At 42.6% G+C, this 27,299-nt stretch overlaps 1 protein-coding gene across 1 annotated transcript in view; it reads right to left on the bottom strand.

Moving 5' to 3' along the window:
- LOC122543017 (GDNF family receptor alpha-2-like) overlaps positions 1 to 27,299 on the bottom strand; it is a 318,753-nt gene that overhangs the window by 146,354 nt on the left and 145,100 nt on the right. The gene's annotated exons all lie outside the window — the stretch shown is intronic.

Genomic DNA, 27,299 nt, shown 5'->3' with positions numbered 1-27,299 from the left:
CTAATAGCTTGTGACATGCGGGAATTTTGGGGGATATGGCAGAAGGGGTCACTTGATCCACAGACAGAATGTGGCACTTGCCAGATTGTTTTGCCTTGTCAACCTAGTCCTTCATCACCAACCACAAATAAGGGACATGTCATTTCCTTGGACTGGTCTCTGTCTATAACCCTGAATGAGGCGGAAGAGAGTGGACACCCAGACACTGAAAAATTTGATCAAATTTGTCCTCAATCATTGTCTGCACTGTTCCATTAGCTACAGTGTTGCCATTGACAGTTGCACTTGTAAAGAAATCAGATCTCCTATTAAGATCAAATCTTCAGAGAAAATTGTGAGAGAGTTGAATTAACAGGGCCATGCCCTGACCCTCTTTACCAAACTTAGATCGCACAAATACAAATGCTGGAAACCTCACCGTGTTATGGACTAGACCAAACCCCCTCAAAATACATCAAGGAGATAGCCTAGATCTTATATTTAATCTTATTCAGAGGCAAATGTGCGGCACTGTTTTCCCTGGAGTGTCAGAGGCTGAGGGGTGACATTATAGAGGTTTATAAAATTATGAGGTGGTGGATAGGGTAAACAGACAACTTCTTTTCCCTGGGATGAGGGAGTCCAGAGCAAGAAGGCATAGGTTTAGTGTGAGAAGGGACAAATTTAAAAGGGACCTAAGGGGCAATTCTTTTCATGCAGAGGGTAGTGCCTGTATGGAATAAGCTGCCAGAGAAAATGGTGGAGGTTGGTACAATTACAACATTTGAAAGGCTTCTGGACAGGTATATGAATAGGAAGGGCTTGGAGGGATATGGGCCAAGTGCTGGCAAATGGGACTCGATTAACTTTGGATATCTGGTCAGCATGGATGAGTTGGACCAAAGGGTCTGTTTCCATGCTCTCCATCTCTATAAATTCTATGACTATACCAGCCATATTTGCATTCCTATTGTCGTGGTTTGAATTGTTTACTGGTCACTGAGATTGACAGTAATGAAGAAGGAAGAGATTGCTTCACAATCAATTAATAATTTTGCAAGGGCAATAACTGTCATGACATGGACAACCAGTTTCTACACAGAAAACGAGATGGATGATCAATTATTGTCATCATTGTGACTTTTGCCTTGTAACAATTCTCATGGCTTTTGGTTGTATCAACTTCAAGACTTCTTGCTCTTTATGAATAGGGGAGGTGATGGCTTAGTGGTATTATCGCTAGACTATTGATACAGAAATTCAGCTGATGTTCTGGAGACCGAGGTTTAAATCCCATCATGGCAGTTGGTAGAATTTGAATTCAATAAAACAAATCTGGAAGAGCCTAATGAAGACCATGAACCATTGTGGATTGTCAGGGAAAACTCATATGGGCCACTAATGTCCTTCAGGGAAGGAAATCTGCCATTCTTACCTGGTCTGGCCTACACATGACTCCAAACCTACAGCAATGTGGTTGACTCTTAACTGCCTTCTGGACAATTAGGGATGGGCAATAAATGCTGACCTAACCAGCAACACCCTCATGCCATGAGTTAATTTTTAAAAATGTACGACTGCATTATTTGCACAAAGTGGAATGTCTCCTTCAAAAGATAGGACCCTAAATTCAGCAGCATTCCCTCAGTTTGTCACTGCAGCCTGGACTGCGCACTCATGTCCATGGAATTAAACTCGCAAACTGTTTAGAATCTGAGACAGTTGTGTGCCTCAAACCCATCTATAACATTCACATGATGACAAATATTTTACCCCAATAAGTAATTCAATTGGAGCTTCCCTCAATAAGTTTGTCAGATCAACCACTTCAATTCATATAGCACTCACACTTCATTAGTTGCAGAAGATTTGACATCTAGCAACTCAGGATTGGGAATCCCTGAGGCACTGCAAGCCATCAGCAGCAGCAGAGTCATACTAGAACATAATCTGCAACTTCATGGCCAGGCATAAACTCCATTCTACCGTTCCTATCAAGTCAGGGATCAACCCTGGTGAAATGAAGAGTTCAGGAGGGCATACCAAGAATAGCTCCAAGCATTCTGAAAAATGGGGCATTCACATGGTGAAGTTATAAACAGGGCTACTTGGATGTCAAACAGCATAAGCAGCAAGTGATAGACATCGCAAAGCAATCCCACATTAATAGATTAGATCTAAGCTCTGCTGTCTTGCCACCAGTCATGAATGGCAGTGGACACTTAAATTACTTACTGAAGGGGATAACTCCACAAATATCCCTATCCTCAATGATGGGAGAGCCCAGCAGATCAGTACCAAAGATAAGGCTCAAGCATTCACAACAATCTTCTAACTATGACTGAAGACTTGTGTTTCAGAACTGCTGCACCAAGTTGTTTGAGTACAGCTGCAACACTGTCTTCCCAACTATCTGGAAAATTGTCCAGGTACGTCCTGGACACAAAGTGGGACAAATCCAACCCAGTCAATTACCGTTTCAACAGTATTCTCTTGAACATTCAGCAGGCAATGGAAGGGTCATCTGCGATACGATTAAGCAATGCTTGCTCAGCAATAACCTGTTCACTGATACTTAGTTTGAGTTCTGCCAAGGCCATTCAGTCCTCGTCTTATTGTAACCTTGGTTCAAACATGTACAAAAGATCTGAATTCCAGAAGTGAGGTGTGAATGACTGCCCTTGGTGTCGAACTCGTATTTAAGTGAGTGTACCAGCAAGGAATCCATTCAAAACTGGAATCATTGGGAATTGCGGAAAACTCGATGGCTGTACTCGTACCTGGCACATAAGAAGATGATTGTGGTTATTGGAGGTCAGCTGTCTCAGCTCCAGACATCTCTGCAGGAGATCCTTAGGATAGTGTTTGAGGCTTAACTACCTTTTGCTGCTTCATCAATAACATTCCCTCCATTGTAAGGTCAGACATGGGGATGTTCACTGATGATAGCACAATGTTCATCACTGTTTGCAACTCCTCAGATGCTAAGGTAGTCCATTTTCAAATGCGACAAGACCGAGACAGTATCTAGCGAGTTTTGAGAAGATTTAGTATCTAGCCTTGGGTTGTAAAGTGGTGCACAAATTTCCATTACAAACATCCTGGGGGTTATCAATCTGCATATATAAATACAAAAGCGACAAGAGCAGGTGAGAAGCTCAGAATACAGCAACAAGTAACTCACCTCCTGACTCTCCAAAGCCTGTCCACCATCTGCAAGGCACAAATCAAGCGTGTAAGGGAATATTCCCCACTTGCCTGAATGGATGCAGTTCCAAAAGGATTACAGGCGCTTGACACTATCCAGGACAAAGCAGCCCACTTCCACAAACACGCAGTCACTCCACCACTGATACTCAGAAGAAGCAGTTCATATGATCTCCAAGATGTTCCACAGAAGTTCAAAGGAAGCAGAAACAGAGAAACAACACTTGCAGTTCCCTTCCAAGCCACACACTGTTCTGACTTGGAAATATTCTTCTTTCATTGTTGCTGGGTCAAAACCCTGCAATTCCCTCTCATATGGTATTGTGAGTCTCGAACGTGGATTGCAGCAGTTCAAGAAAGCAGTTCACAACCACCTTCCCAAGGGTAATTCGGAACTGGCAATAAATACTGGCCAAGCAGTAATGCCCAATTCCCATGAGTGAATAAAAAAAAACTGGTGTTGCATTTAACAAATGAATTTCCTCAATTCATTCAAGTGATTGAAAGTTAGCTTGTGAATCATTTGCTTCTTGGAATGTATTTAGCTTTCCAGCGCGTTTTATTGAGAAAACTCAATTTACAATTCAAAAATTCTCTGTACCCTTGACTCCAGAAATCACTAGTTCAGGTTTCTGTTCAGTGCCTGGAATGTATTATGTCCGAATTTGTTTCAGAGTCCAAAATGAAACAATACACTGCCATCACTCATGAACATTCTTTCACTCTCACCTCATTTCAAAATATTCAAGGACTGGAACAGGGTACAACATGATCTTTTGTTTGTGGCTACATTGGTCAGTTGTGGCTCAGTTGCTAGCACTGAGAGTCCTAGGTGTCATCTTCAAGGTCCACTTGAAGCCTTGAGCATGATCATCAGGACTGATATCCCAGGACATTTCTGTGGAACTGCTGTTCTTTGACAGATGCCATCTTTATGATGGGAGAGCAATCTGTTCCCTCTCTGGTATTACATACAAAGAAAAGCAGGGGACTCAGCTCTGGTGTCCTGGTCAATATTTATTCATCTCACACATCAAAAACTCATCACCAGATCATTATATTGCATTTGTGAGAACTTGCTGTGAGGAAACTGGCTGAGACATGACGGAAATTATTTATTTCAAAGTCACTTGATTGACTGGAAAGAACTTGGCAATGTCCAGTGATCATGAATGGTGCAATGAAAATGTCACTCTTTTAATTCATTTTACATCATAATATGCAGCCGAGGTTAACACAGATGATCATTGCATGCACAACAGATGTTTTCAGAATTGTTATAGTGTAACAATCCCTGGATTCATATTAAAATACCACAGTTGCATTACTTGATTTGAAGAGTTACAAGATGTAACAATTAAGCTAAACTGACCTACTTTCAGTTTCTGAAGCATCCTGACCTATTACAGTCACTCTGAAGTGTACAGATTGATCAATGTTGACATACAGGCTTGACCTTTTCAATTGAGCAATAGTTTGACAGAAACAAGCTGTCTTCATCTGTGAAATTGTTGCTCCTGGCCTCAAAGCCTTATCCTTGGAGCCCTTGTTCTTTGTTTCATTAGTTATTTCTCATTGAATTATCATTTGTTCTGCATTGTTCTGTTTCAGGTATTTGCCGTATTTCTGAAGGCACAGAAATTGCTTATGAGTCAGAGCTTATATGGGCTCAAGGCTGCAGGTGACCACAAGTCCAGGCTGTCAGTGCAGTCCAGGACTGACCAAGTTCTGAACCTCCAGAGGAATTGTCCTTGGAATGACCACATTAGATTAGATTAGATTAGATTAGATTACAGTGTGGAAACAGGCCCTTCGGCCCAACAAGTCCACACCGACCCGCCGAAGCGCAACCCACCCATACCCCTACATTTCCTCCTTTACTACGGGCAATTTAGCATGGCCAATTCACCTAACCTGCACATCTTTGGACTGTGGGAGGAAACCGGAGCACCCGGAGGAAACCCACGCAGACACGGGGAGAACGTGCAAACTCCACACAGTCAGTCGCCTGAGGCGGGAATTGAACCCGGGTCTCAGGCGCTGTGAGGCAGCAGTGCTAACCACTGTGCCACTGTGCCACATCTGCTCTCTCATATGAATGTAGAAAATCTTTGAAAAGGTGCTGAGGCAGAGTTTGGTAGTTATCACATTGCTATTGTGGGAGTTTGCTCTGTGAAAATTAGCAGCTTGTGTTTCCGACATTTCTGACATTTTTGGAGAGTTTCAGTAAAACACTGCAAAACCACTTCATTGGGCATAGGTATTTTGGAATATCGTGATATTGTGAAAGATGTGGTAGGAATGCAATTTTATTTCCTCTTTTTGTCTGTCAAGTATATAATATTTACAGTCTGGTGTTTGCCAATTTATTTTAGATTGGCTACAGTCTCCATAACACTTTTGCAGACATGCATGCACAGATATGATCACACAGCATGTTCATAATTTTACTCAGGCCCAGGTTTGTGGTCATTTATTCATGTACACAAACATTTGCACAAATTTTCTTAAGTTTTATTTGTTTTATAAGAATCAATTATTTTATCCTTACATTATCAGGACTTGATCGGACCAACATCCTACAGATGTCAAGTTGCAGAGTAAATACTAAGTATGTTCCTCATCTGAAGACTGCAAAAACACATGTTGCTTATTACTTTGCATCATTAGCTGCAAGAAAATATTGCCAAGATCAATTTTCAAAATGTGATTTGCAAAGGTCACAATGTGCTCGTAAAGCATCAACACATGGAGAAAGTGAGGACTGCAGATGCTGGAGATCAGAGCTGAAAAATGTGTTGCTGGAAAAGCGCAGCAGGTCAGGCAGCATCCAAGGAGCAGGATAATCGACGTTTCGGGCATAAGCCCTTCTTCCTGAAGAAGGGCTTATGCCCGAAACGTCGATTCTCCTGCTCCTTGGATGCTGCCTGACCTGCTGCGCTTTTCCAGCAACACATTTTTCAGCAGCGAGCATCAATACATGGACTGCACCTAAATCATTGTAGAATTGAAGTTCAGATGGGCCTAGGGTGTCAGAAGGAAAAGGAATCATGACGATTGTTTCCTGTTCTTCATTCATTCAAGAGATGGAGAACTCTCTGGTTCAGCTGGTATTGGTTGCCCATCCGTTAATGCCCTGGAAAAGATGGTGGTGAGCTGCATTCTTGAACCAAAGAAGTTCATTTGGTGTAGGTAGACCCACAGTGATGCTAAGGAGGGAATTCCAAGATTTTGACCCAGCAACACTGAACAACATAGAACATTACAGCGCAATATAGGCCCTTTGGCCCTCGATGTTGCGCCGACCTGTCATACCAATCTGAAGCCCATCTAACTTACACTATTCCATGCATGTCCATATGCTTGTCCAATGACGACTTAAATATTGTAAGTTGGCGAGTTGGCGAATCTACAACTGTTGCAGGCAAAGCATTCCATACCCTTACTACTCTCTGAGTAAAGAAACTACCTCTGACATCTGTCCTATACCTATCACCCCTCAATTTAAAGCTATGCCTCCTCATGCTTGCCGTCACCATACTTGGAAAAAGGCTCTCCTACCTAACCCTCTGATTATCTTGTATGTCTCTATTAAGTCACCTCTCAACCTTCTTCTCTCTAACGAAAACAGCCTCAAGTCCCTCAGCCTTTCCTCGTGAGACCTTCCCTCCATACCAGGCAACATCCTAGTAAATCTCCTCTGCACCCTTACCAAAGCTTCCACATCCTTCTTATAATGCGGTGACCAGAACTGTACACAATACTCCAAGTGCGGCCGCACCAGCGTTTTGTACAGCTGTAGCATAACCTCATGGTTCCGGAACTCAATCCCTTTGTTAATAAAAGCTAAAACACTGTATGCCTTTTTAACAACCCTGTCAACCTGGGTGGCAACTTTCAAGGATCTGTGTACATGGACACCGAGATCTCTCTGCTTATCTACACTACCAAGAATCTTACTATTAGTGCAGTACTTTGCATTCCGGTTACTCTAACCAAAGTGAATCACCTCACACTTGACCGTATTAAATTCCATTTGCCACCTCTCAGCCCAGGTCTGTAACCTACAACATCCTTCATCACTGTCCACAACTTCACTGACCTTAGTGTCGTTTGCAAGTGGTAATATATTTTCACATCAAAAGAAACTTGCAAGTGGCAGTGTTTCTCTGTCATTGCTACCGATGACCTTCTAGATGGTAGTGATAATGACTTTTGAACGTTGCTGTCAAGAAGCCATGGTGAATTTCTGTAGTGTGTCTTTTAAATGGTACGGATTGCGAGCATTGTGTTCCAGTGGTGGAGGGACTTAATTTACGTGGATGTGGTGTCAATCATGCAAGCTGCTTTCTCCTGGAGTGTGTCACATCTCCTGGGTGTTATTGGAGCTGCACCTGTCCAGGCAAGTGGGGAGTACTCCATCACCCTTGTGCCTTGTGGACATGCTCTGGAGAGTCAGGAGGTGAGTACTCAGTGCAGGATTTCTCGCCTCTGACTGTCTCTTACAGCCGCAATGCTTATCAAGTCATAGAATCCCCACAGTGTGGAAGCAGGCCATTTGGCCCATCGAGTTCAGACTGACTCTCTGAAGATCATCCCACCCAGACCCAGCTGTAACTCATTTCCGATGGCTAATCCAACTAGCCTGCAAATCCTAAACAGTGTTGGCAATTTAGCATGGCTAGTCCAATTCAGTTTCTGGTCAATGATAACTCCAAGGATTCTGATAGTGAGGAATTCAACAGTCATAATGCCATTGAGAATCAACAGGAAATAGTTAGATTCTGCATTTTTGGAGATGGTCATTGCCTGGCGCTTGTCTGGCAGAAATGGGCATTTCTCATTTGCCATGCAAAACCCAAATCTGTATCATACAAGTAAAACCAGAAAGAACTGCAGATACTTGAAATCAGAAACAAAACAGGAATTGCCGGAAAAGATCAGCAGGATTAGCAGCATCTGTGGAAGAGTCTAAGGAAGGGTCACTGGACTCCAAACCTGAACTCTGATTTGTCTTTGTATATATCATGTAAGTCTTCTTCACAAGTTGAAAGTCACAAATGATGCTTAATGTTGTGCAGTCATCAGCAAACATTCCCACTTCTGACCTTATGATAGGGGGAAAGTCACTGAGGAAGCGACTGGAGATCATTGGGCCCAGGAAACTGGGCCTAGGACATCCTGCAATGATGTTCTGGGGATGAAATCATTGACCTCCAATGGCAATCACAACTATCCTTTGTGTTGATATGATTCCAACCAGTGGAAAATTCTCACCAATTTTCATTGACTTGAGAACTTGAGGAAATAAATAGCACTATCTTGAAAAGTTTCCATATTATAGAGGAGGATGTGGTGGACATCTTCACCTTCATAAAGGTGGATAAATCCCCAGGACCTGATCAGGCATACCCTAGAGGTTTGTGGGAAGCTGGGGCAGTGATTGCTGGGCCCCTTGCTGAGATATTTGGCTCATTGACAGTCACAGGTGAGATGCTGGAAGACTGGAGGTTGGCTAAAGTGGTCCCACTTTAGAAAGGTGATACAGAAAAACCAGTGAGCCTGATGTCAGAGATGGGCAAATTATTGGAGGGGATTCTGACAGACAGGGTTTTACATGTATTTGGAAAGGCAAGGATTAACTAGGGATAGTCAATGTGGTTTTGGGCTTGGGAAAAGCTTGATTGAGTTTTTTGAAGAAGTGATGAAGAGGCTTAATGAAGGCAATGTGGTGGAGTTAGTCTATATGGAGTTCAGAAAGGTGTTTGACAATGTTTGCATGATAGACTGGTTTAACAAGGTTAGATCACATGAAATACAGGGAGAGCTAGCCATTTAGATACGTAATTGGATCGAAGGTAGGAGACAGAGGTGGTGGTGGAGGAGGGTTGCTTTTCAGTTTGGAGAGCTGTGACCAGTGGTGTGCCACAAGGATTAGTGTCTGGTTCCACTGCTTTTTTTGTCATTTGTGTAAATTATTTGCATGTGAATATAGGGGGTATGGTTAGTAAGTTTGCAGGTAGCATTGATGGTGGCTAGGTGGTGGAGGCGATTCTGAGAGGCCTGTGATCAGTGATGTGCCCACTTTTGTTTTGTCATTTGTACAAACAATTTGGATGAGAATATAGGAGGCATCGTAAGGAAATTTGCAGATGACAGCAAAATTGGTTTCATAGCGGACAGTGAAGAACATTAGCCAAGATTACAAAGGGATCTTGATTAATTGAGTCACTGAGCTGAGGAGTGACAGATGGAGTTTAATTTGGATAAATGTAAGCTTCGGTAAATCGAACTTATACACTTTATGGTAAGGGTCCTGAGTAGTGTTGTAAGAGAGTGAAACCTAGAAATTCAGGTACGTAATTCTTTGAAATTTGTGTCACAAGAAGCCAGAATGGTTGAGAAGGGTTTTTAACATGCTTGCCTTCATTGCTCAGATTCTTGAGTATTGGAGTTGGGACGTCATATTGAGATTGTGCATAATGAGGTTTCTGCTCGAGTACTGGTCGTCCTGATAAAGGAAGGATATTTTAAATTGGAGAAGGTTCAGAGAAGATTTACCAGATGTTGCTGGAATGGAAGGTTTGAGTTATAAAAATCGGCTGTACAGGCTGGGACTTGTTTCACAGGAGCAGAGGAGGTTGAGGAGTGACCATATAGGATGGGTATTTACAAGATGAATATTCAACCTCTTTTCCCGAGGGTGGGGGAGCTCAAAACTAGGATACATATTTTGAAGGTGACTGGAGGAAGATTTAAAAAGTTCATGAAGGACAACCTTTTTCCACAGCAAGGAATGAACTTCCAGAGGACGTAATGGATGTGGGTCCTATTCCAACATTTAAAAGACTTTTAGACAAGTACACAAATAGGAAAGGTTTGGAAGGATATGGGCCAAACCTTTAGTTTGGGAACATGGTTGATGTGGATGAGTTGGACCAAAGGTCTGTTTCCATGCTGTTTGACTCTATGGCTGTCTGACACCAAAATTGGAGGTGGAATGGACAATCAAAGAGGTTATCTCAGAGTACAACGGGACCTTGATCTCATGTGCCGAGGAGTGGCAGATGGCGTTTAATTTTAGATAAATCTAATCTGCTGCATTTTGTCTTGAGTGTGGTGCTGGAAAAGCACAGCAAGTTAGGCAGCATCCGAGGAGCAGGAGAATTGACGTTTTGGGCAGAAGTCCTTAATTAGGAATGAGACTTATGGCTGGGGGCTCAGAGATAAATGGGAGAGGGGGTTGGGGGAGGTAGCTGGGAAAGCGATAGATGGATGAAGGTGAGGAAGAAGGTGATTGGTCAGAGGGGGCAGCGATAGACGGTCGGAGGGTGTTGCTGAGTTGGAGGCTTGGGACTGTGATAATGTGGGGGGAGGGGAAATGAGGAAGCTGAGAAATTCCACATTTATCCCGTGTGGTTGCAGGGTCCCAAGGCAGAATATGAAGTGTTCCTCCTCCAGGTGTCGGGTGTTAACAGTTTGGTGGTGGAAGAGGCCCAGGACCTGCATGTCCTTGACGGAGTGGGAGGAGAGTTGAAGTGTTCAGCCACGGGACGGTGGGATTGGGGGGTGCGGGTGTCCCAGAGATCTGAAATGACCTGCAAGAAGGCACGCTGTCTCCCCGATGCAGACGAGACCACAACAGGTGCAACGGATGCAGTAGATGACATTGATGGAGGTACAGGTGACTTTCTGATGGATGTGGGAGGATCTCTTGGGAGCTTGGACGGAAGAGATACAGGTGCATTTTGCTCAGGCATATCAGGGCAGGGGAGTGTTGCTGAATAAAGAGACCTTGGAGTGCAGATTCATGGTTCCTTGAAAGCGGAGTTACAGGTAGACAGGATAGTGAAGAAGGCATATTGCACACTTGCCATTAGTGGTCAGTGCATTGCGAAAAGGAGTCGGGAGGCCATGTTGTAGCAGTACATGACATTGGTTAGACTACTTTTGGAATATTGTGTTCAATTCTGTTCTCCCTGCTCCAGGAAAGATGTTGTGAAACTTGTAAGGATTCTGACAAGATTTATAAGGATGTTGCCAGGGTTGGAGAGTTTGAGGGAAAAGGAAAGGTGAAATGGACTGGGGATATTTCCCCTGAAGCATCAGAGGCTGAGAGGTGCCATTTTATAAAATCATGAGGCACATGGATAGGGTAAATAGACAAGGTCTTTTCCCTCGGGAGGTGGAGTCCAGAACAAGAGAACAGAGGTTTAGGGTGAGAGGGGAATGAATTAAATGGACCCATGGAGCAACCTTTTCAAGCAGAGGGTATGTGTGTGTATGGAATGAGCTGCCCGAGGAAGTGGTGGAGGCTGATACAATTACAACATTTAAATGGCATCTGGATGGGTATGAGAATGGGAACGGTTTGGAGGGATATGGGCCAAATGCTTCCAAATGGGACTCAATTAATTTAGGATATGTGGTTGGCATGGATGAGTTGGGCTGAAGGATCTGTTTCCATGTTGTACATCTCCATGACTTGTTGATTTCATGATTGCTAGAACTCTTTGATGCCACATTGGTCAAAGGTGGCATTGATGTTAAAGGAAGTCACTCTCACCTCAGCTCTCGAGCACTACTCTTTTGTCCATGAAATTAAGGCTGTAATGAGATCAGTAGCTCAGTGACCCATGTGAATGCCCAAGAGCAGGTTATTGTTCCCCTTGTGCTCCTAGATAGCATTGCTCGTGAGCCTTTTCAGTACTTTATTGATAATGGAATGTAGACTGTTGGGTTTGTCTAACTTTTTGACTACTGACATTCCTGGGCAATTTTCCACATTACTGGGTAGATGCCAGTCTTAGAGAGCTGTACTCGAGGAGCAAGTTCTGGAGTCCATGTCTTCAGTACTCTAGCCAGAATGTTGTCAGGCCTGTACACGATGTAGTGCCTCTCACCATTTCTTGATTGCACATGGAGGGCATTGGAATGGCTGAAGATTGGCATCTGAGGTGTTGTGGACCTTTCGATGAGTCCAAAATGAATCTTCCTCTCAGCACTTCGAGCTGAAGTTTGTTGCAAATAACTTCAGCCTTATTTTGAGATGGGTTGCCCATTACTGAAGATGTGGAGCCTCCTCCTCCGTGAGTTGTTTAATTATCCATTAGTGTTCACGATTGAATGTGGCAGGATTGCCAAGCACGGATCTGATCCATTTGTTGTGGGATAACTTAGCTGTGTCATTTGTTGATTTTGCTGTTTGTCACATTAGTAGCTTCAAGTGATTGAGACGTCATTTTTGGGAATGCCTGGAGCTGCTCCTGGCACACCTTCCTGCCCTCTTCATTGAACCAGGGTTTATGTCCTAGCTTGATGGCAATGGCTGAGTGGAACCTAGGCCAGTCCATGAGGTTTCCTGTTATGTTGGTGTACAATTCTGCTGTTGCATAGAGTCTTATGATGCCTAGATTTCAGTTGCGAGATGTGTTCGACGCCTGTCTCATTTAACACAGCAATAGTGCCACCCAGATGGAGGGTATTCTCACGATGAAGACAGGATTTCACCAACAAAAGAACTATGTCGGGTCACTCCTATTGATAATGTTCTGTGACCACTGTACAGTCCTTGTGGTAGACAAAGCCCTGTTTTGGAGGTCAGATACTATGTGGAACTGGTAAAAAATCAAGTATGTTTTTTCCTCTTGTTAGTTTCTCAATGCCTGGTGCAGAACTAATGTAGCAGCTCTGTCTATTTGAACTCAACCATTTCAGTTACTAGAGTTGCTGAAGGGTCAGTCTTGAGTATTTCATATTGAAGTCTATCATTCAGAAGATATTCTCCAGCTTTGCCATCCTCTGTCCTCCCCCCCAAGTTGTATGAAGGACTACCAATTCATCAGCCAATGTGGAGGAGAGGGAGGGGTGGGATGAACAGTGCATACTGATCACCAGGCAGTTCCTTTGCCCGTATTTGACCTGATGCCATGAGATACCGTGGGATCCAGACTCAGTATTGCAGAATCCCAGGCCAGTTGCCTCCAGACTGTGTACCACTGCTGTATCAACTGCTGTCTCACCTCTGCTGCATACATCCTGCTTGTGGAAAATGGCATACCAAGGGATAGTGATAGTGCTGTCTGGGACTTGGTCATATTCACAGAACCACAATTTATGGATGACATCAGGCTGTTGCTTTTGAGTTGTCTGAGAGTCCTAGTCTAGCACTTGTCTCCAGTATTCATCGGAAACTTTCGCAGGATTTCTGGGCTGAGTTTGCTGTTGTCATTTCTGGCTCCTGGTTGAATGCCGAGTGGTCTGGTCAATTGCATTCCTTTTTTGCGGCTTTTTAGTGGGTTAATTCAGCTGAATAGCTTGCTAGTTGATGCCAGAATGCATTATAAGTCAACCACTCTGTCTGGAGTCACATCTGGCGTCAGGTCAGCCAAACCACATAAGGGCAGCAATTTACTTTATCTAAAGGATATTAGTGAACCAGAGATGTTGTTATGATAATGGTTTGATAGCTGTCATCAGACTTTTAACTCCACCATGTTTTTTAAAGTTCAAATTTCACCATCTGCTGTGGTTGTATTCAAACCTGGATCCCCAGAGCATTACATGAGACTTTGGATTACTTGTCCGGTTGGATTACCACAGCCTAATCGCATTCTGCCTCCTGTGCTTTGGTCCCCATCACAGTCCAATAATTCACCCACCCCAACTTGCTTTCAAATGAGGAGAGTATTTCTTAAAGTGGACTAGAACCCGCGAGATAAGAGCAGAAATATGAGATAATGGCTCCTCAAGTGCGCCCTCCATTCAGTTCAGAAATTGCTGATCTGATTACAGCTTTGACTCCCCTACAATCCACAAATCTGTCCAATTCAGTCTTGGAATGTATTCGATATTATAGTTTGGAGAAAGACATGAAGACTTCGTGGTCCATATCACAGTCGAGGAGGTGTTGGATGGATTAAAACGTATGAAGGTGGATAAATCTCTAAGTCCTGACCAGATATATCCAGGAACACTGCAAAAGGCTAGAGAAGAAACTATGGGGTCCCTGGCTGATAATTTTGCATCATCATTAGTCACAGGTGAGATCCTGGAAGACTGGAGTGGAGTGAATCTTGTGCCATTATTCAAGAAGGAGGAGGAGGAGTGTCTTATCTTCCGACTGGGAACCCTCCAACCACAGGGGATGAACTTGGACTTCACCAGTTTCTTCATCCCCCCTCCCCCCACCTTGTCTCAGCCGAATCCCTCCAGCCCGGCACCGCCTTCCTGACCTGCAGTCTTCTTCTTGACCTACCTGCCTCCACCCTACTCCGACCTATCACCTTCACCTTGACCTCTTTCCACCTATCACATTTCCAACGCCCCTCCTCCAAGTCCCTCCTCCCTACCTTTTATCTTCTCCTGCTGAACACTCTCTGCTCATTCCTGAAGAAGGGCATGTGCCCGAAACGTCGAATCTTCTGTTCCCTAGATGCTGCCTGACCTGCTGTGCTGTTCCAGCAATAAAGTTTCAGCTTTGATCTCCAGCGTCTGCAGACCTCACTTTCTCCCCATTATTCAAGAAGAACTGCAAAGAAAAAACCTGGGAATTATAGATCAATAAGCCTAACATCTGTGGTAGGTAGGTTACTTGAGAACATTCTGAGAAATAAGATGTAAAAGCATTTAGAAGGACAAGATTTGATTGGGAGTAATCAGCATAGCTTTGTGCATGGGAGATCATGCCTCACAAACTTGTGAGAGTTCTTTGATGAAGTGACCAGGAAGGTTGGTGAGGGCAGGGCGGTAGACATGGTCTATATGGATTTCAGTAAGGCCTTTGATCAGGTTCTGCATGGTAAGCTGCTCTGGAAGGTTAGATCACATGAAATCCTGGGGAAGCTGGCAAATTGGATGCACCATTGGCTTAACGATAGGAAGTAGAGAGTAATAGTGGAAGGATGATTGTCAGACTGTGACTAGTGGAGTGCCTCAGGGATCGGTGCTGTACCCATTACAGGGCATGATTGGTAAGTTTGCAGATGACACCAAATAGGCGGTATCATGGAAAGTGAGGAAGGTTGTCAGAAATTGCAGCAGGATCTTGATCAGCTGGGGAAGTGGGCCGAGAAATGGCAAATGGAGTTTAATATAGATAAGTGTGAGGTCTTGCATTTTGGAAAGTCAAATCAAGGTAGGAGTTCCATGGTGAACGGTAGGGCCTTAAGGATTGGAGTGAAACAGAATGACCTTGGAGTTCAGGTGCACGGAAAGTGGAGTCACAGGTAGACAGGACAATGAAGAAGGCTTTTGGCATACTGGCCTTCATTAGTCAGGGCATTGAGGGGTTGGGAACTTATGTCGCAGTTGTATGTTGGTGAGGTCGCACTTGAAGTATTGTGTTCAGTTTTGGTCACCTTGCTATCAGAAGGATGTTATTAAACTACAAAGAGTGCAGAAGTAATTTATAAAGATGTTGCCAGGACTCAAGGGTCTGAGTCATAGGGATAGGTTGGACAAGCGAGAATGTTTTACTTCAGAGCGTAGGTAACTGAGCGGGGATCCTGTCAAAGTACATAAGATCATGAGAGGCATTGATAGGATGAATCACTCAGTCTTCTTCCCAGGGTTTGGGAATTGAGGACGAGAGGGCATCAGTTTAGAACCTAGAACATAGAACGTTACAGCGCCTCGATGTTGCGCCGACCTATGAAACTAATCTGATGCCCATCTAACTTACACCATTCCATTATTATCCAAATGTATGCCCGATGCCCATTTAAATACCCTTAACGTTGGCGAGTCCACTACTGTTGCAGGCAGGCCCCACCTCGCCCCATTACTCTCTAAGTAAAGAAACTGCCCCTGATATCTGTCGTAAATCTATCACCCCTCAATTTAAAGCTATGTCCCCTCATGTTAGCCTTCACCATCAGAGGAAAGAGGCTCTCACTATCCACCCTATCTAACCCTCGGTTCTCTTATACGTCTCGATTAAGTCACCTCTCAACCTTCATCTCTCCAAAAACAGCCTCAGTTCCCTCAGCCTTTACTCATAAGACTTTCCTTCCATCCCAAGCAACATCTTTGTAAATCTCCTCTGAACCCTTTCCCAAGCTTCCACATCCTTCCAATAATGCGGTGATCAGAACTACATGCAATACTCCAGGTGCGGCCTTACCAGTGTCTTGTACAGCTGAGGAGAAAGTGAGGTCTGCAGATGCTGGAGATCAGAGCTGGAAATGTGTTGCTGGAAAAGCGCAGCAGGTCAGGCAGCATCCAGGGAACAGGAGAATCGACGTTTCGGGCATAAGCCCTTCTGAAGGGCTTATGCCCGAAACGTCGATTCTCCTGTTCCCTGGATGCTGCCTGACCTGCTGCGCTTTTCCAGCAACACATTTCCAGCTCTTGTACAGCTGAAGCATGACCTCATGGCTCAGAAGCTCAATCCCCCTATCAATAAACGCCAACATACCAGATGCCTTCTTAACAATCCTCTCAACCTGGGTGGCAACTCTCAGGGATTTATGCACCTGGACACCGAGATCTCTCTCTTAATCTGCACTGTCAAAATTTTACCATGAGCCCAGTGCTCTGCATTCCTGTAACTTCTTCCGAAGTGAACTACCTCACACTTTTCTGCATTAAACTCCATTTGCCACTTCTCAGCCAGCTCTGCAACTTATCTATGTCCCTCTGTAACCCACAACATCCTTCAGCACTATCCACAACTTCACCCACAAATGTGTCATCTGCAAATTTACTCACCCATCCTTCTCTGCTCACTTCCAGATCATTTATAAAAATGACAAACAGCAGTGACCCCAAAACAGATCCTTGCAGCACACCACTGGCAACTGAGCTCCAGTGTGAACATTTCCCATCAACCACCACCCTCTGTCTTCTTTCAGCTAGCCAATTTCTGATCCAAACCGCTCAATCACCTTCAATCCCGAAACTTCGTATTTTGTGCAATAGCCTACCGTGTGGAACCTTGTCAAATGCCTTACTGAAGTCCCTATACACCACATCAACCCCTTTACCTTCATCCACCTGTTTTGTTATCTTCTTGAAGAACTCAGTAAGGTTAGTGAGGCACGACCTATCCTTCACAAAACCATGTTGACTATTCCTCATTAAATTATTCCTTTGTAGATAGTTCTAAATGCTATCTCTTATAACGTTTTCCAACACCTTACCTACGACCAAAGTAAGGCTCACTGGCCTTTAATTACTAGAATTGCCCTGAATCCCCTTCTTAACCAGGGGAATGACATTTGCTATCCTCCAGTCTTCTGGCACTACTCCTGTCGAGGAGAAAATGAGGTCTGCAGATGCTGGAGATCAGAGCTGAAAATGTGTTGCTGGAACAGCGCAGCAGGTCAGGCAGCATCCAGGGAACAGGAGAATCGACGTTTCGGGCATAAGCCCTTCTTCAGGAATGAGGGATTCCTGAAGAAGGGCTTATGCCCAAAACGTCGATTCTCCTGTTCCCTGGATGCTGCCTGACCTGCTGCGCTTTTCCAGCAACACATTTTCAGCACTACTCCTGTCGACAATGATGACATAAAGGTCAAAACCAAAGGCTCTGTAATCTCTGCACTGGCTTCCCAGAGAATCCAAGGATAAATACCATCCGGCCCAGGGGTCTTATCTATTTTCAGATCTTCCAAAATTGCTAAAACCTCCTCTTTGTCAACCTCAATCCCATCTAATCTTGTAGCCTGGATGTCTGTATTCTCACTAACATTGCCCTTCCAATGTGAATACTGACAAAAAGTATTCATTACGCACTTCCCCCATGTCCTCAGATTCCACACACAACTTCCCACTACTGTCTTTGATTGGCCCTAATCTTACTCGAGTCATTCTTTTATTCCTGATATATCCATAAAAGGCCTTTGGGTTTTCCTTGATCCTATCTGCCAACAACTTCTCATGTCCCCTCCTGGCTCTTCTTAGCCCTCTCTTTAGATCTTTTCTGGTTAACTTTTAATTCTCAAGCCTCCGAACTGAACCTTCACGCCTCATCGTCACATAAACTTTCTTCTTCTTCTTGACAAAAGCTTCACCTTCTTTCATAAACCATGGCTCCCTCTCTTGCCAACTACCTCCCTGCTGCTGTAATACTGTCCTTGATTAACAATGCCACACCATCAACCCACTCTCCCCCTTTTACCATCATGTGTGGAGTTTGCACATTCTTCCCATTTCTGCGTGGGTTTCCTCCGGGTGCTCCGGTTTCCTCCCACAATCCAAAGATGTGCAGGGAGGTTCGGTGAATTAGTCATGCTAAATTGCCCGTAGAATTAGGTGCATTAGATAGGGGGAATGGGTCTGGGTGGGTTATTCTTCGGAGGGTTGGTGTGAACTAGTTGGGCTGAAGGGCCTGTTTCCACACTGTAGGGAATGTAATCTAATCTAATCTCTGTTCTTTCTGAAACATCTCAATCCCAGAATCTGCAACAACCATTCCTGTTCCTCCTCTAGCCATGTCTCTGAAATGGCTACAACATTGAAATCTCAGGTACCAACCCATACTGCAAATTCACCCTCCTTATTCCAGATGCTCCTGACATTGAAATACACACATTTCAAACCAACATCCTGATTACCAGTGCCCTCTCGCGATCTTGTAAACCTATCTCTGACCTCACGACCCTCAACCTCCTGTACACTGGAACTACAATTCAGGTTCTTATCCCTCTGCTACTTTAGTTTAACCTCCCCCCCACCCCCAAATAGAGCATTAGCAATCTCCCCCCTTCCCCCCACCGGGATATTGGTAACCCTCTGGTTCAGGTGAAGACCATCCTGTTTGTACAGATCCCATCTTCCCCAGAAAGAACTCCAATTATCCAAAAATCCAAAACCCTTCCCCCTGCACCATCCCTGCAACCATGTGTTCAGTTTAAGGTTAGGGGGGAAAGATGTAAAAGGGAGCCTGAGGAGCAACTGAAGTGGTTGTTGCGGGTACATTAACAACATTTGAAAGCTATTTGAACAAATACATGGATAGGAAAAGGTTAGAAGGACATGGGTCAAGTTCAGGGAAATGGAGTTAGCATGGATGAATATTTTGCTTTGCATGGACTAGTTGGGCCAAAGGGCCTGTCTCCTTGCTGTTCACTCTATGACTCTATGGGTCAAATGTTAAATCTGACATCACTCTGCAGATGCTGCTGGGCTTGCTGAGCTTCTCCAGCAAGTTCTGCTTTGTTTCAGATCTCCACCATCCACAGTTCTTTGTTTTATTTTTCCTTTCACAGTATTGTCCATTTGAATAAGATGACCATATGCTCTGCTGTTTTCTGGGTCCAATGTGCTCAAGCACTCCTTTTAAGACAACCCCTTAAAAGTAAGACTCAACCAGTATATGTTTTCTGAAGCGTTTAAGGATAGAGACTAAAACTGTGGTGAGCAATGCGATGTACAGTTGCAGCTAAACCTCCTCACTTGCACTTCCTACTTGCAATCAACGCTATAACAGTGGTTCAGAATAAAAGTGGAATAATTGTGGTCTTTTTTCTTGTTAGAAAGAAATAACGATAATAGCACGCAATTTCTTTAAAAGAACCCAACCTGACTTCCCCATCCAGCCAACACCTGACCTTATCCAACCTTAGGTCCTCTTTCATGGATCATCTTGACTTCTGGAGGTGGCTCAGAAAGCATTCAACTGTTCGAACAATTGCACACATGGAATAGACAATAATTGCTCTGTCAATAACAACCCAGGAACAATATCTGTAATATTACTGCCTGCCTGTTTGTTTATAAAATACAATTTCAACTGCTCTCTCATGGCAATTCCATAACTGCAGTAGAGGAATTCATAATTTATATCATGTTCTTATTTTCTAGCCTTGCTGCCAAGATTCATTGAACAGAACCTCGGAACCAAAAGGCAGCACAATCTGGAATTTTCATTCGAAGTGTATTGTCAAGGGTAAAAAAAATCTGCCACAACCTCTCTTTCCCAGAACCAACACGTGCTTTCAATTATTCAAGTTATTAAAGAACATCAATGTTTTGAGTATTTTATCCCATAAACATTGTGTGAACCAGCATTTCTTACTTGTAGTGTGAAAAACTAATATATAATGACATTTGATGAGCAAGCAAATTATATTATCATTGGAAACAGAGTGATACATCATGTCTTGGACAATGTAGAGATGATGAATTAACTCTTTCCCATTAATATCTCGAAAATACAGTGCTGTGCATGACGAGGATTGATATAATGCACAGAATTTTTGTTTTCACACAATCCTTTACTTGCTGCATATTGTTGAAATAATAATCCTGTTTTATCAGGAGACTACTATCATCTGTGCTATAGTTTGTCTGAGTTCAGTTTAAATAGATTGTGCTTCTGCTGTATGAAGCTCTGCATCACTTCCAAATCAGTAGTTGATCCAGTGGTATCAGTCAACTTTGCTTTCTAAATGTAAGTTGTTATTTTCTTACCATAACATTTCTCGACTGCTGTTCTTGTTCCAGAATCTAAGGGACTATGGGAATCATGGAATCATAGAAAGTTGTGCCACAGAAGGTGGTGGTTCACAGGGGTGGCACAATGACTTTGTGGTTAGCCCTGCTGCTTCTCAGTGCCAGGGGCCTGGTTTCGATTCCAGCCTTGGGTGACTGTCTGTGTTGGGTTTGTATGTTCTCTCCATTTTCACCGACTGCTCTGGTTTCCTCCCACAGTTCAAAGATGTGCAGTTTAGGTGGATTGACCATGGTATATGCGGCATTATGGGATAGGATGGGGGTCTGGGTCTAAGCAGGATGCTTTGGAGGGTTAGTGCAGATTCGATAGGCCAAGTGGCCTCTTTCCACACTGTCCAGATTCTATGATTCTTTGGACATTCTTGTGGCTATGCCAGATCCTGTCTGATCACACATCATAGCTTTTGGGCCATAGCCCTACAGTTTACATTAAGTGTTGTAATCAGTGGACATCTAAATGTTTTTTAAATACGATGTGAGTTTTTCCCTTGATCATTCTTACAGGCATTGAGTTCCACGCCCTCAGACTTTTGATCAGTTCTCAATGTGACACATCAAATATCTGTTGCATATTAGTCTTCAAAATAATGGTGATAAATGTTGGGTCATTTGGGATAAAACGTTGGAGAGCTGCTGGCCTTCTACAATTTGTATAAATGAAAGCACCTGTTGGTTCTGAAACAGAAAGATTGTGGGAAATTTCTCACCTCCCCTACCAAGGGTGCGTGTTCCAAATTGTATTGTCGCCTGCTTCAGAGATTCTATTCACCAGTTTTTGGCAGGAACAATAGCACACAATAACATGGTATAAATTATGGTTCACTCAAACATAATGTGAGGACAAGCCACATGGGAGAGCAGTGAAGAAGTAATTTGTGCGGTTGAACATATTTTTTGGGTGTTAATTTCTGTGAGAGAACATTAAACAGAGAGCCCATCTGTCTGCTCAGATATTGCTCAGAGTTGCCTCCATTGTCCCATTCCTCAATCAACCCCTAAAACCAGATTATTTGATCATTTATACATTGCTGTTTGTGGGAGCTTACTGTGCATAAATTGGCTGTATATCATTCCACTTTAAAAGAAAGAGTATTTTATTGGTTGTAAACTGCATTGGTTGGCCTGAGGTTGCAAAAACATGATGGAAACACAAGTTTTTTTTTATATCAACATAATAACATTTAACATAGCAGATTGAAATGCCTTCAGAAATGGATTGGTTATTGACCTGCCTCAATCGGTAACACTGTTGGCTCCAGCCAAATTACTTTCAAGAGCTGCAGAAAAAAAAGAATGTTTGACAGATCGTGTATCAGGAATAGAATCTACGCAAATAGTACATCACATGGTTCATGCAGAATCTGCAATGTATTGTGAGCAGCATTCAATACAAAAAGTTTAAGTAAGCCTGTCACTTTCAGGTCATTGCCCACATACATAAAGTACTTCGCCATTTCAACTATGTATGATCTATTTGACCATTACCACATGGAGAGTACTGAAATACTTTCTGGTGGGGAATTCATCGTAGTAAGTATATTATACTTATTTGTCAATGCCTGGCTCCAGATCACAAGAACCTATCATTAAGCCTGGTTCCCCACATCTCTGAAAATGTAACCAAAAGAGAAAATGCTGGAAAATCTCAACAGGTCTGGCAGCATGTGTAAGGAGAGAAAAGAGCTGACGTTTTGAGTCGAACTGACCCTTTGTCAAAGCTGTCAGACCTGCTGAGATTTTCCAGCATTTTTCTCTTTTGGTTTCAGATTCCAGCATCCGCAGTAATTTGCTTTTATCTCTGAAAATGTAATTTCCTCTCAAAATCAGGAGAAACTGGCAGGAGGGTCCAGTAACCAGAGGAAAGAGATTTGAGACATTTGGCAAAAGAGGCAGAGGTAAAGATGAGAACTTCTTTTAAAACAAAAGTTGATCTTGCTATGATTTAGAATATGCTGTCAGAAATGGAAAGCAAATTCAATAGCAGCTTTCAAAAAGGACTTGAATTAATGCATATGAAGAAAAGAAGTCACAAGTTACAGAGTGTAATGACTGTGGACTGTACTCGGAATTAAGCCCCGCTATTTCACAAGTCACACCATTAGTATAACTGTGTTGGTTCAATCACCAAAATAGCCAACTGATTCTTTTTGTGGAAATATCAAGAATAAAAGAAATATTCATGATGAAGATTAATGAATTCAAAATAATTTATTTCCACAAAGGCTACTCTTAAAACAAGTGGCAAACACTGATCAACATCTGAACTAGATGATCGACATAGACATGGTGGGCTGAAGGGCCTGGTTCCATGCTCTGTGAGTTTATGGCCCTGTAATCAGAATTAGATCTATAACTCTTTATCACAGATACATTCACACGACACAAAAAAAAATACATTCAAAGTGTAATTTTTTATCAAGAACAGACCTTTTGATCCAACTCTTACAAGCCAGCCAGGTCTCCCAACTAAACCAGTCCTGTTTGCCTGCGTTTTGGCCCATATCACTCTAAATCTTTCCTATCCATGTACCCGTCCAAATGTCTTTTAATTATTGTAACTGTATCTGCATCTGTTACTTCCTTTGGAAGTTGATTCCACACATGCACAACCTCTGTGTGAAAACATTGCCCCACAAGTCCCTTTTAAATCTTTCCCCTCTCACTTTAAATCTGTGCCCTCTAGTTTAGGACTTAACAACTCTGGGGAAAAGACATTGATTATTCACACTATTTCTGCCCCTCATGATTTTTGGTCCTTGTGTGATGTTGAAAAATCTGAATATTTTATTTTACTTGTCTCTGTTTAGGTCATGAAAATAAAATTGTGCAGGAACAGCTGACTGGAACTGAACATGTGATAGCTTTTCTCAGTGTAATATAACACACAATGGTGGCTATGACGCTGAGAAATTAATTATCAAAGAACATTATTATACATGTTTGGAGCTCTGAAAGTATACAGTGAGACAATATATACATAATTGAAAAGAATGACAATGCAGGCATATTTTGGGATCACGGAGCAGGATAAGACAAAAAGCAGGGAGCAAGATCGCTAGTGGAAATAAAGGTTAAAATGAAGATTCTTTCTGTGCATGCATGAAGCAATAGGATGAATTAATGACACAACTAGAGGCAAATTATTTAAATCTAATTACAGAGACATGGTTCCAAGATGATAACAGGTGAGAAATAAATATTGCGGAGAGCCAGACAGAAGGTCAAAGGAGAAAGTGAGAACTTCAGATGCTGGAGATCAGATCAAAAAGTGTGGTGCTGGAAAAGCACAGCCAGTCAGGCAGCATCCGAGGAGCAGGAGGGTCGACATTTTGAGATAAGCTCTTCACCAGGAATGATCAGAAATTCATTCCTGATGAAGAGCTTATGCTCGAAATGTTGACTCTCCATCTCCTCGGAAGCTGCCTGACCAGCTGTGCTTTTCCAGCACCACCTTTTGACTCAGAAGGTGAAAGGAGGAGAGTCTTGGCATCAGGTGGCTCTGATCAAATTCGGTGACACAAAGGAATTGTGAGAAAGGCCTGATGAAATCATGAAATCTGCACAGTATAAATGAAAAATATCAATAGCAAACGTCAGATAACATCATATAAATGTATGTACAAATTTGGAGCACAAGTCACTCATTTGTCTCCTCAAGCTTGCGGTACCATTCAATAAGACCATGGCTGATTTGTTTGTGTTTCAATTTCCACATTATCTTTTAGTGCCAATAACATGTGCTTTGTTGCTTATGAAGAATCTGTTACCTCCCCATTAAAAATATTGAATAATCCACCTTGGTTTGCCATCTGAGGCAGAGGTTTCCAAACTTACATAATCTTGAACAAAGACAATTTCATAGGTGTGAGAGGTGAACTGACTGTGGTTAATTGGGTATGGATTTAAATGAACAGTGAGAAACAGTTAAAGATGCAATTCGAAATATTTAACAAAAGTACATTTACTGAAAAACAAACACCAGCAGGAAAGATCCTCCCATAGGTCACTTTGAAAATGAATGTTAGTGTTGGATTTAAACAAAAAGGCAGTCAGTGGTGCAGAAAACAGTAGCTGTCTGAAGATCAGCAGTGCTCCAAAAACCAAAAAGGCTATCAGTAGTTGATGAAAAGGGAAGGAGAACATGAAAGGTAAATGGACAGCAATATAAAAAGATGATGTGAGTTTTGAGAAGAACACAAAAAGGAAGAGAATAGCTGAAGGAGACATCTACATTTAGGCCAGGCCAGGTAATTATGGCAGATTTCCTTCTCTAAAGGACATTAGCGAACCAGATTTTTTTAAAATAACAATTAACACATGAACGTTGAGTCGATGCCCAATTCTGACATGTGTCAGAAGAATTGAAGTTTTGACAAGCTGCTTTGCAATTTATGAGTTGCCAGAGGTGTTAGCATCAACAATGGTTCTCCAATTATTTAAGAAGAGCTGCAAATATTAACGCGTGACAAATGAGTCAAATACATTCCAATCGTGCTAACATGTACAGGTTGTGAAGGGGTCCTTGCAGAAATATTTGCTCGGTGACAAGCTAGGCAGTGATTTCCAATTTTGTCTTCAAATTTTCTGTTGCAGAACAATCCTGTGTTCTACAACAGGTTGCTCAATTTACAAGTTAGTGTTTATATACACTCCTTGGACAAGATTCAAAATGATGACACCTGACTTCAACAGAAACACAGGAGAAAAGCATAATAAAGTTGCAATGGGAAATATTACATCAAATATGAAACTTAGAGAGTTCAGCACTCCCAAAAGATCCTGTTGTTCAAACTTCAAGGTTTTTTTAAAAAATCCATTAATGGGATGTGGGTGTCACTGGCTCGACCAGCATTTAATGCCAACCCTAATTTCCCAGAGAACAGTAAAGATTCAACCAGACTGCTGAAGATCGGATTCATATATAGACCAGAGTTGGCAGGGATGGCAGATTTCTTTTCCTACAGGACATTAGTGAACATTTTGGGTATATTTTGGCTGTCTTTTTATTGAGTTCACATTTCATAAACTGCCATTGTGGGATTTGAATCCATGTCCCCAGAACATTCTTGATGAAGAGCTTATGCTTAAAACATCGACTCTCCTGTTCCTGGGGTGCTGCCTGACTGACTGTGACTTTCCAGCACCCCACACTTTTTGATTCTGATCTCCAGCATCTACAGTCCTCACTTTCCCCAGAACATTTGCCTGGGGTTCTAGATTTACTAATCAAGTGTCATTACCACGACACCACCACTTCCCAATGAGTGAGAGTAAAAGTATGTGACTTCAGTGTTTGTAACGAAATAAGGATTCGAGAGAGAGAGAGAGACACTCCTTCAATGCCACATGGAGCTTTTGCTTGAAAGAAGAAATCAGACAGAGGGACAGCATAAGAAACCTCAGTTCACCCAAATTCCTCCAAAAGAACAAACTGAATGTCAGGGAAAGTCAAAACAAAGTCTGCTGCTATTACGGAATCCACCAGTACAACAAAGTGTCAGCCAGGATCTTTGATTACGACAAATCAAACATGTCACCGTCCGTTATTGAAGTGGAGTTGGTCATCAAAAGTCATGTTCATTTCTATCATAGATGTTGAGAGACCACAGTCAGCCAAGTGGAAAGAGAAGGAGAAACATAGATAGGAAGACAAAGAAGCTAAATCGGTGAATTGAAAGTTTGTGGGAAAGAAGAAGGAGGAAATTATTGTCTCATTATTTCTTGTGTCCTCTCAGCTGCCCTCTCTGTTGACAGGATGAAATAAAGTTGTTTAATTATGGCTGCAGGTGTTTGAGCAAGTGTTAGTCATTCTTGCTCAAGAATGCAACAATGTTCTTTTCAGTTTTTGCCTGAAGGTCTACTCTCTACCTAAAGCACTATTGACAAGAATACTGAATAAAACATAGCACAAGTTTGCACATTTTTGATGAGGCACAGTAGTGATGCTTTCTGAAAGACTAAATGGACAGCATTGAACGTGTTGTTTCCAGATGTAGGGCTTTAATTTTCAACCCAATTATGACAGTGTACTACCACAGTTGAAAGTTAATCTATCAGTCAGGGAAAAAAATCAAGATTTAATCTCTGCTTAGGTTGCTGAAGGAATCCATTCAACTTAGTCAGACTTCTCTGAAGCCTACACTCCTCTGAACAAGGCAATTTTTTGAATTACTTTTAAGTTTTTGCTTCTATTCCTCTAACTTCTCACATATTGGAGGCTTGAAATTTGTGTGAGAAGAAGTATTTCCTATATGTGCCATTTCCCAGACTGGAACACTTCGATCTCCCCATCGAGGAGATATGATGCTTCAGAACAATCTTTCCTGTTCTTAGTCACATTTTCTCTAAACCAGGCTGGAACACCAGCCTCAGTGTGAAGCAGCTTTGCTGAAGAATGCATCATTAAAACAAATGAATATTTTAGAAGAAATCTTCAACTGTCAGATCAGTGTCCATTTTTACAATGATGTAGAGGTGCTGGTGTTGAACTGCGGTGGGCAAAGTCAGAAGTCACACGACACCAGGTGACAGTTCAACGGGTTTATTTGAAATCACAAGCTTTCAGAACACTGAGCCTTTATCAGATGAAGTGATTTGATGAAGAAGCAGCACTCCAAAAACTTGTGATTTCAAATAAACCTGCTGGACTGTAATGT

Source organism: Chiloscyllium plagiosum, unplaced genomic scaffold, assembly GCF_037043375.1.
Source record: "Chiloscyllium plagiosum isolate Xiang-an unplaced genomic scaffold, Cpla_swu_hap1 HiC_scaffold_48, whole genome shotgun sequence".
Taxonomy (NCBI): Eukaryota; Metazoa; Chordata; class Chondrichthyes; order Orectolobiformes; family Hemiscylliidae; genus Chiloscyllium; species Chiloscyllium plagiosum.
Note: the sequence above shows the minus strand (reverse complement) of the source record. Positions and strands in the feature narration are given on the sequence as shown.